General features: G+C 43.3%; 1 non-coding gene across 1 annotated transcript; it reads right to left on the reverse strand.

Annotated features, from left to right (window-relative positions):
- Window positions 1-9,948: 9,948 nt before the first annotated feature.
- On the reverse strand, window positions 9,949-10,032 carry Trnap-ugg. Its single transcript has one exon. It is a non-coding gene; the product is annotated as a tRNA-Pro (tRNA).
- Between the last annotated feature and the right edge of the window lie 393 nt (window positions 10,033-10,425).

The raw sequence follows: 10,425 nt of genomic DNA on the forward strand, positions 1-10,425 counted from the left end.
TGAAGAGCACATTCAGAACGTTGCAGCCTATCAGGATATTTCAGTTGCTGACCTATTTGGTTCTTGTACGGGTACCAGTGTGAAAGAGACCGCAAAACTTTACATACTATTGACCATGGAGTGGACAATTCTCGTGACACTGCATGAACACTGATACTATCAGGGGCACGTACTGCATGGTCAGTGATAGCAACACCTCATCAATAACTTCCACTGCGACAGAACAGCTTCCTCTTCCAGACGCCACACCAAGCTCGCCCATGTTTTCGAAGTTCACTATCAGCTCCTATAAACCATTTAATGATATCGAGTATCTCCTCAGACCTTTCTGTTGGTGATAACTATCTCAGTGCAGCACAGTCACTGCTGCTGATTGCATGAAGCAGTTGCTCTAAAACGTGCACTGTCTCTTCTGCATAGATATACTGTTCATTCACGTCATGGCTTGTCAAATGACAGTGTGGATGTCCTACCGTCATACAAACGGTGCACAGCGCCATATTTGCAAAAAAATGTTCAAATGTGTGTGAAATCTTATGTGACTTCACTGCTAAGGTCATCAGTCCCTAAGCTTACACACTACTTAATCTAAATTATCCTAAGGACAAATACACACACCCATGTCCGAGGGAGGACTCGAACCTCCGCCGGGACCAGCCGCACAGTCCATGACGGCAGCGCCCCAGACCGCTCGGATAATCCCGCGCGGCGTCAGATTTGAACCTGATGGCCACAACTGGAGCTAATTTTGTGCACTGTAAATCGGATCTGCATTATCGTGTTAGCATATCTACCAAGTTCAGCTGTCATGCGATAATTAAAGTCCCTCCGTGAGCGGCTGCGCATTAATTATGTTCACCCGGTACTTGATCGTCAGTATCTCCAAATGTTGCTTTTATTATCATTAGTTTTTAACTATTTCTCTGAGGTTTGTAGAATGAGACGACGAGGTCAGTGAAGCGCTGCCCGAACGGGCATTCTGTCCGATGGTGCAATCAGACGATAGTGGCGGACGTGGTCTCCGCAGGCAGACGCGCCGCGCTCTCTTTCCCCCAATCGCTAATAGAAGTGCTCAGCGACGGGCGGCGGCAGCGGAGGCGGCGGCGGTCTTCAGAGCCGCCGAGGGGTGGCGGCCGACGCGCTGATTGGCTGAGAGCGGCTCGTTACCAGCCCGGTCCCGAGCCCAGGGCCGTCGTCAGCATCCCCCAAGCAGGGGCCGCTGCGGCGGTAAATGGTCCGTCTAATCTGACGCAGCTCTTTTTACATTTCTTTGTGAGATATTCCGCCATCTACTCACTGTACAAATATCGATTATTATGGAACATGCTGCACAGACGAAAATTATGGAAATCAGTACTAGAGATACGAGCTATCAGAGAGTGTGCATTTTGTTTACGTGTTTGGCATACGGCTTACAGAATTCTATTTTACAAGTCCATCGAATTTAGTTGATGCACGAAAAGGTAAACTGACATGACTCAGTACAAGTATATATATCTATATGTATGTATAAGTAATAATGAAGCTGCAGAGCCGACAGTATCAAAAGAACTTGAGATATTCGATTTCCATCATATGAGAGGCGTTCTATACGTTATGCAGGTTTGTTTTTCTCTTTTTTTTTTTTTAGAGCAGGTTGGTACTAGTCAGTATTCTAATACACCATATCACTTCCCACTATATTATTCCCCACTCTCCCGGCAGGAAGCCCCAATTTTTGAGCATAATGTCTATTCACTGCGACTGTCTTACGCCACCTTACTGGGACGGGCTGTATCCCCAAATGTGCCACCCTACTGATCGACGTCGGAGTCATCTTCATGCCGAACCAATTACCTCCGTATCACCCAAGTATTGTTCCCCTTCATTGATCCGAACAGATGGAAGTCAGAAGCTGCGAGATCCGGACTGTGTCGTGAATGAGGAAGGGAAATCCTGTGAAATTTTGTGAGCTTGTCTCCGGTGCGCTGGCTTGTCCGTGTCCTTGCACTGTCGTGGCTAAGAAGAACTTCATTTTCATTTTTGTGGCGACCAGCAGGCTGACCTCGTTTCTTCAGTTCTCTGAGGGTGGCGTAATACTCTTCAGTGTTGAGCATTCCGCCACGTCCAGTGACTCACCTTTCTTTCGTTCACTGTCAGGCCTCCATAGACACTCTCCAAGTGCCTGTGAATATCTGCGATGCTTTGGTTTTCGACCAAAAGAAATTCAATGGCAGGTCTCTGTTTGGAACCCATCTCCGTCGAAGACACCATTTGAACGCTACGTATAGCACCGTAACTTACTGGAACTTCATGAAACAATAGGGGCTGAAGCATAAATACTCCACGATATCCTACAGCCAATTCCGCATTTTTTCAATCGAATGTTACCAAGAAAAGTGTGTTGCATTACTCAGTTAACCTCCCACGTAGTTGAATTTCGAAGGAATCCAGGTTGTAAACTGGTGCTTCTGTTGGTTCTACGAAGACTTTCGAGGAACCCATGATTTTTTTTTTTTTTTTTTCTTGGGCAGTCGTGCAAAATGTGCCCCTGTGATTGCTCTCATGATGCGTAGTCGCATTGATCATCATCGGTAGTTCTCCGCTAGTATAGGGCAGCTTTGACCATAACTATGTTGTTTGGTTAGCATCTGGATCTATGAGCGGCACTCAGATGAAAACCCAACGTTCACTACGATGAGACTAAAGGATCATTCCGTTCCAAAGTAACCGTAGTATGCGCTGAGACATTCGTCACTCTGGGAGACGAGACGATCACTTCCTGTTCCGTAAAACGCCATCGGCCGCTGACGGATCTGTAACCGTACACACTCCTGCTCTTTCTCGTTCAATTGAAACAGATGTCCACGTGTGTGTTTCTTCAGGTCGTCAAAGATGCCAAAATCAAAAGGCGGAATATGGGGGCTGCACGGAGGATGTTGCAGTGTTTCCCAACCAAATCGCTGAAGCGAAGCCATCGTCTGATTGGCAGTCTGGGGGTGGGCATCATGATGCAAAAGGATGATTCTTCCTGAAAGGATTCGCACAGCCCAAGGACAGATGGCAAATCCAAGAGTCAAAACAGCCCACATTTCCCTCAACAAAGAAATCTAAAGCAGATCACACAACTTTCGGTAGGGTTAAGATTATCTCCTTCTACGACTGCAGGACTCCTATGCGCGCGGAATTTCTCGGTATTGGAACCACAATCAGTGCACAGCGCTGTGAAAATATGATGCAGAATCTGCGACGCACCCTGAACTCAAATGGCCCAGGAATGCTGTCGGACTGAATCATCCTACTACGCGGTAACGCTCGCCCTGCACCACCAATCCTACGAAGTCGACTCTTTAGCAATTTGGTTGGGAAACACAGAAACATCCTCCTTACAGCCCTGATCTTTCGTAGAGTGCTTGTCACATCTTTGGCGGCCTGGGGTAAACAATGAGTGGACGTCGGTTCAATAGGTCGAGGAAGTGCAAGAGTGAACGTGGTTGTGAATCCGTTAGAGGCCGACCGCTTTCTACGAAGCAGGAATTAATCGTCTTGTCTCCCAGTAGGCTACATGTTTTATAATGTAGTGTGTTGATTACTTTTGACGTAACCATTGCATAGTCCCGTTATGATGGGTTTTCGGTTTTCATTTGACTGCCCCGTCTGTATTACTTAACTTCTTATGTCCACGGTATGATGGCATCTGATTTGTCCATTCATCTCTTCGATTACAGATATCTGGGAAGAAATGGCCATTGTTTATCCAAAGTGATACTCTTCATCTTAACCAGCTACGTGGTAAGTTATTCAATGGTTCATGAATCGGTAAGTGTCTGTATCATTTGAGTTTCTTCCATTCATGCGACACTGCTCGTCATAGTCGGAGATTCGGAGGGAAAACATAGGCGTGTACTGACAGCCATGGCGATGGTGTGGATTTAAGCTGTCCCTGTCACGATCTCCATCCCAACATTTAGATGGATATCTATTTTGTTGACACTGTAACTCCTTCCCCAAACTGGAGGACAACATTTGATGACAGGGTGAACAAATGCTTGCGTAAGAGTGACCAGTGACGACCAGTTCATATACTTTGGAAGTGTACTTACTGAACACGGAGCAGCAGCTGCGTATCTCACAGCAAGGATCCAAAAGTGAATGGCCCTTCATCCAGCAATATCCTCTGTGATAGGCAGGGGAGAATTCAACGACAAATAAACTACCAGAATTTTGAACAAACGTGGAAGGTTATTTCTACAGTCACAAGGAGTTTGCAAGTTTTTTCCCACAAATGTCTTGGAAAACTTTTAAATTTTTTTGGCAAAATGTGGTAACCAATGAAGAAGTTTTGGTTCTAGAAAAAGTCATCCAGATCAAGAAAAAGAAGTAGAGGTGGATAGGAAACACCCTCCAGAAACGCCAGGATGCTGTAGATGGACAGTGTAGCGAAGCAGCTCACATCAAAGGTAAAGCTTTCGGTCCAGACTGACTACCGGTTAGGTTTCTTTCAGAGTTGTCTGATACAAAAGCTCCACACTCAGCAACGGTATGCTACTGCTCGCTCGTCGGAAGACCCGTGGAAAATGGCGCAGCTCATATTAGTACTCAAGAAAAGCAATAGGAATATATTGCTGGGTCACAGATCCGTATCACTAATTTCGATTTGCAGAAGGATTTTTGGACATGTACTTTCTTTGAACATTATCAGTTACTTCGAAGAAAGCGATTTATTGACAAGTAGCTAACACGGGTTCAGAAAACGTCGTCCTTATGAAACACAACTAGCTTTTAGTTTTCACGAAGCTACTGACACAGGATGAGAAATTGATTCCATTTTTCTAGTGGTCCCATTCCTCACAAGCAATATTTAATCACGTTGCGTGCCTACAGAGTATCGTAGCAGACGAGCGACTGAATTCGTGGTTCCCTGTCAGAAAGGTCGCAGTTCGTAGTAACTGACGGAAAGTCAACGAATAAAACAGAAGTTATACCTGGCATTCCGCAAGGAAGTGTTACAGCCCTGATCCTGACCAGTGTAAACACTTTAGGGGAAAAATTTGAGCAGTCCTTTCAGACTGTCTGCACATGATGCTGTCGTTTACCGTCTTAGAAAATCGTCAGATAATCAAAATCGAAAGATGATCAAAACGAAATGATGGTCAAAGCCAAATGCATATGTGCATGTCACCATCCCATGGCTTTTCATCTCAGTAAATATCAGACTGATTGGTTTTTCTGGTGTCGCTGGATGTGGGAGACTGCACTTGCAGACTTAGTATGGCCAGACTTAAGTATCTACAAGTCCGTTTGTGGTCGAGGACTGCCATAAGTTTGATGAAGCACGCCAAATTGTTTATCGCTTGCCTCAAGTTAGGAACGGACGTAAGTGGCCACTATGCGAGTGCAGTTTACGTGTGCGTAAGTACGTTTACGCAGAGCACGGTGTCATCACATAGTGGGAAACATTGTTTGTCTGATGGCGTTATTTCCACTTTTAAGTGAATTTGTATTTCGGATATGTACTTTGAGGTCGCATGCACGTCAATATGTGCGCGAGTGTGTATCCTAGAGCACAGCGATATCACGTCTTCGGAAATCTAGTGGTTTGTGGTCTTATTTCCATAATTACGTGGGATGTGTATCGATGATATATTTTTGGCGTGGACGCAATCCGACTTCTAGCTGAAATGTTATTTAAATTTGTCGGCTGGTTGCATTTCTCCGTTAGTGTGCGCTTTCAACCGCTGTATGATAACGTTATATAATTGACACTTTAATCAGAGAGCGACTGTCTTTTATTGCGGCCGATATGAATTCAGTGCAGGCTGTTAACCGGTGAAGAGGTTCCTGCACGTTGTACAACGTGTCCTTATGATGTGTTCGCCAATTGTTATTTGAGAAACTAGAAATGTAGTGAAAGTTGTCACACCATCATTGTCTAAACAGCAGTTCAGTGCAAGTGTACCACCGTCTGTAGTCTGTAAGAGACCCATTGTCACCGCTTCATCTGAGAGACGTGAAGCTGTTTAGATTCAGTTTCATGAATCTGCGGTTGTTTCCAAGATCTGTTGCATTTAATTTCACTTGTGGTAACATATTTTAAGAGAGTGATATACATCTGCTAATGGAAAAGTTTTTTGCTGCCTAGGAAGCAGAATTCCATCATCTACTTCCTGATCACCAGTCCTGATGTTAACTTTCTCGCTGTTCTCATTTCAGCTACTTCTCATTACTTTAATCTTTTTACGATTTAATCTAAATCCATATTCTGCATTCCTTACATGGTTCATTCCATTCAGTAGATCCCGTAATTCTTCTTCAGTTCCACATAGGATAACAATGCCGTCAGCGAGTCTTATCACTGATAACTTCCTCCTTGAATTTTAATCCCACTCTTGAACCGTTCTTTCATTTCGATCACTGCTTCTTCGATGTAGAGATTGAACAGTAGGGGCGAAAGACTACATTCTTGACTTACACACATTTCTTAATCCAAGTACTTCGCTCTTGGTCTTACACTCTCATTGTTTCCTCTTGGCTCTTGTACTTCTCAAGGAACCAAGACGCATGAACTGTGAAGCTGATTGTGCTATAATTCTCGCGCTTGTCAGTCTTGTAATCTTCGGAAGTATGTGGATGATATTTTTCCGAATATTAGATGGTAAATCGCCAGGCTCATATATTCTGCACACCACCGTCAACAGTCTTTTGGTTGCCACTGCCGCCAATGATTTTAGAAATTCTGAATGAATGTTTTAGCCCTCCTGCGTTATTTGCCCTCAGTTCTACCAAAGCTCTTTTCAATTACGAATCTAATACAGGATCCACTATGTCTTCTTTATCGACTACTGCTTTCTCTTCTCTTCATGTCATTAGCAAGTCTTCCCCCTCATAGAGACCTTCAATTTACTCTTTCCATCCAATTCCTCTCTTCTCTGCTTCTAACAGTGGAGTTCCCATTGCACTAGTAATGTTACCTCTCTTGCATTTAATTACACCGAAGGTTGTTTTGGATTTTCTACATGCTGCGTCTGTCCTTCTTACAATCATATCATTCTCGATTTCTTCACATTCTTCTTGCAGCCACTTTGCATTACCTCTCCTACACTTCCTGTTTATTTTATTCGTAAATGGATTATGAATCTGTAGTTAGTGTTACCTTTCTTGCATTTAATTACACCGAAGGTTGTTTTGGATTTTCTACATGCTACGTCTGTCCTTCTTACAATCATATCATTCTCGATTTCTTCACATTCTTCTTGCAGCCACTTTGCATTACCTCTCCTACACTTCCTGTTTATTTTATTCGTAAATGGATTATGATTCTGTACTCCTGAATTTCCTGAACATTTACATACTCCCTTCTTTCGTTGATCAACTGAAGTATTTCTTCTGTTACCCATGGTTGCTCCGCAATTACCTTTTTTGGGACTGTGATCTTCTTTACAACTTCTGTGGCTGTCCTTTTTAGAGACGCCCATTCCTCTTCACTTGAAATGCCTATTGAGCTATTCCTGATCGTGGTGTCTGTAGCCTCGCAGTACAACAATCATATCTCTTCAATCCTTAGTACTTCCGAATCCCACTTTCTTGTGCAGTGATTTATCCTGAGTAGTCTCTTAAACTTCAGCCTACTCTTCATCAATACTAAATTGCGGTCTGAGTCTGTACCTGATCCTAGGTACACCTTACAGTCCAGTATCCGACTCCGGACTCTCTGCCTACCCATGATTAGATCTAATAGGAATCTTCCCATATCTCCAAACCACTTGTGAATATACCTCCTCCTCTTGCGATTCTTGAACAGTGTGTTCACTATTACTAACTGAAATTTATTGGAGAATTCAATTAGAATAACTCCTCTCTCAATACTAATGCAAACCCTATATTCTCGTGTAGCCCCTTCTTCTACTCCGTCCCCTACAACCACATTCCAGTCCACCTGATTATTAAGATCTTTATTTCTCTTTACATACTGAGTTACTCATTCATTATCCTCAGATACCTACTTTATCTCTTCATCTTCAGCTTGTGACGACGGCTTGTATACCTGAACTATAGTTGTCTGTGAAGATTGCTGTTCTTATGAGAACAATCCTGTGACTCAACTCTTCGCTATAACTTAATCTATGTCCTATGTTTCTTTTCATACCTACTCCTAGTCGCCTTATAAGATTTTCTGTTGCTTTTGGTAGTACCCTATACTCATCTGGCTAGAATTCGTTTTCTTCTTCCCATTTCACTTTACTGACAGTACTATATCCAGATTCAGCCTCGCATTTCCCTTTTCAGATTTTTTATCTTTCCTACCACTTTCACACTACTCACATTCCTCAGCCAGTCTCGTAGAACGTTATCTTTTCGTTGATTATTCAGTGTTTTTCTCATGTTCACCTCGTCCTTGGCAGTTCCCTCGCGGATTTCCAAAGGGGGGAAATGTCCGAAATCTTTTGCCAAGGGCTAAATCATCATGCCTCTTTTCAATTACGGACCACATGTCCTGTGTATAGAAATTACTTGTCTTTAATGCAATAGTTCCCATTACGTTCTGCATCCTGATTTCTTTGATCACTGCTGATTCTTTCCCTTTTCCATTTCGAGAGCAAGAGAGTGGCCTGAACGTCTGTCCGCTCCTCCGCCTACTTTGACAAAGCCATTTGCTGTATGAGAGTAACTTCTCATGGCGGAAGTCATCGGCTGTCACTGGTGACGACTTTTATTTACAATTTAAGCGGTGTCGTGCATCGAAACGGGGCCTCAGGACGTTTTGAACAGTAATGAGACAACAGCCCTAGGCCACAGGTGATCTTTAACAAAACTTTATTTACTGAACCCCATCCAGAGCATGTAGAAGCCCGTAATAAGAGCTGTGAAAGAGTTAATTCAGTTCCATCATGGATGGATACAACAACAATGATCATGCAGTGTCTGTACCTTCGCACTAGAATGTTCTTATGACACGCACGAACGTCTGGAGGAGAGATACAGCTCTGACGATTACGGCTGTCATACATATTATATAGTTGAATCTCATTTCGCGATTTCAGATTGACGCAGCTCTTTGCGACACTTGAAACTCTGTACAGGACTGTGATTCGAACAAGGATGTCCTGCTTATTGCGAGCGATTGCGTTAACCATTTCTGCTATCCGAACTCGCCACCATGACCGATCCAACCTTCTACACGTCACGAAGTCCACAACCCTTACTCTCTGCACAAGTAGAGACAATAATTTTGTCTTCATTATGGCCCGTCTAGGCATGGATACATTATGGATGCTTATAATGTGTTTATACAGTGTCTGTACCATCACATTACAAAGTCTTTCAGACATGCATGTTTGTCTACAACTCTACAAGTCCTTTCATTTCCATGTTTTTACTTTCATTGCTATGATAAACAAAAATGTACTGTCGCGTCCACAAACCTTGAATTTCCTGAGTACTGCCTACAACTCCTTGTTAGTAAATAAAGCCGGCTGCGGTGGCAGAGCGGTTCTATGCACTTCCATCCAGAACCGCGAGACTGCTATGGTCTCAGGTTCGAATCCCGCCTCGGGCATGGATGTTTGTGATGTCCTTAAGTTAGTTACGTTTAATTAGTTCTACGTTCTAGGGGACTTATGACCTCAGCTGTTAAGTCTCATAGTGCTCAGAGCCATTTGAACCATTTAGTAAACAAAATTCACGACGCACTTCTCACAAAATAAGCTTCCCCTGCACCAGTCCTCTCTCTACCGACACTTGCTTCACCCAACCGTTGTAATTTAATTTCAAATCAAAAAAAGTTGTAATATTTGCGGTGTACGCAAATTTTCTAAATCAGTTGTTTGCTGGACACATTACTTCTGAACTGGCAGAAAAAAAATGGTTCAAATGGCTCTGAGCACTATGGGACTTAACGTCTGAGGTCATCAGTCCCCTAGAACTTAAACTACTTAAACCTAACTAACCTAAGGACATCACACACATCCATGCCCGAGGCAGGATTCGAACCTGCGACCGTAGCGGTCACGCGGTTCCAGACTGTAGCGCCTAGAACCACTCGGCCACTCAGGCCGGCAACTGGCAGAATATTTGATGATTTGGAAGATTTGAAGATGCTACTACCACCATCACTACTACAAATAATAATAATAATCCTAATAATAGTAATAGGAATACCGTGTGCAGCTCTGTATATTCATACATTTGTTTCACAAACTGCAACTTCCAGCTCTTCGTGTCATGCATTAATGCTGGTATTAGACGAAGAACGATTAATAATAACTTATGTAATCAGTATTACATTCTTACAATATTTATGGTAATAAAAGTGCCATTTAAAGACACTGCAGATCCGTGACTGATAGCTTTTAGTTTCCAATCCTCAGGAAATCTCATTTTACCCTCAGTGGGTAATTAGCCCCACACTGGTGAGCACTGCTCTATAGTAAGAATAATATTGCCCCG

The sequence above is a fragment of the Schistocerca piceifrons genome, chromosome 7 (assembly GCF_021461385.2).
Source record: "Schistocerca piceifrons isolate TAMUIC-IGC-003096 chromosome 7, iqSchPice1.1, whole genome shotgun sequence".
Classification (NCBI taxonomy): Eukaryota; Metazoa; Arthropoda; class Insecta; order Orthoptera; family Acrididae; genus Schistocerca; species Schistocerca piceifrons.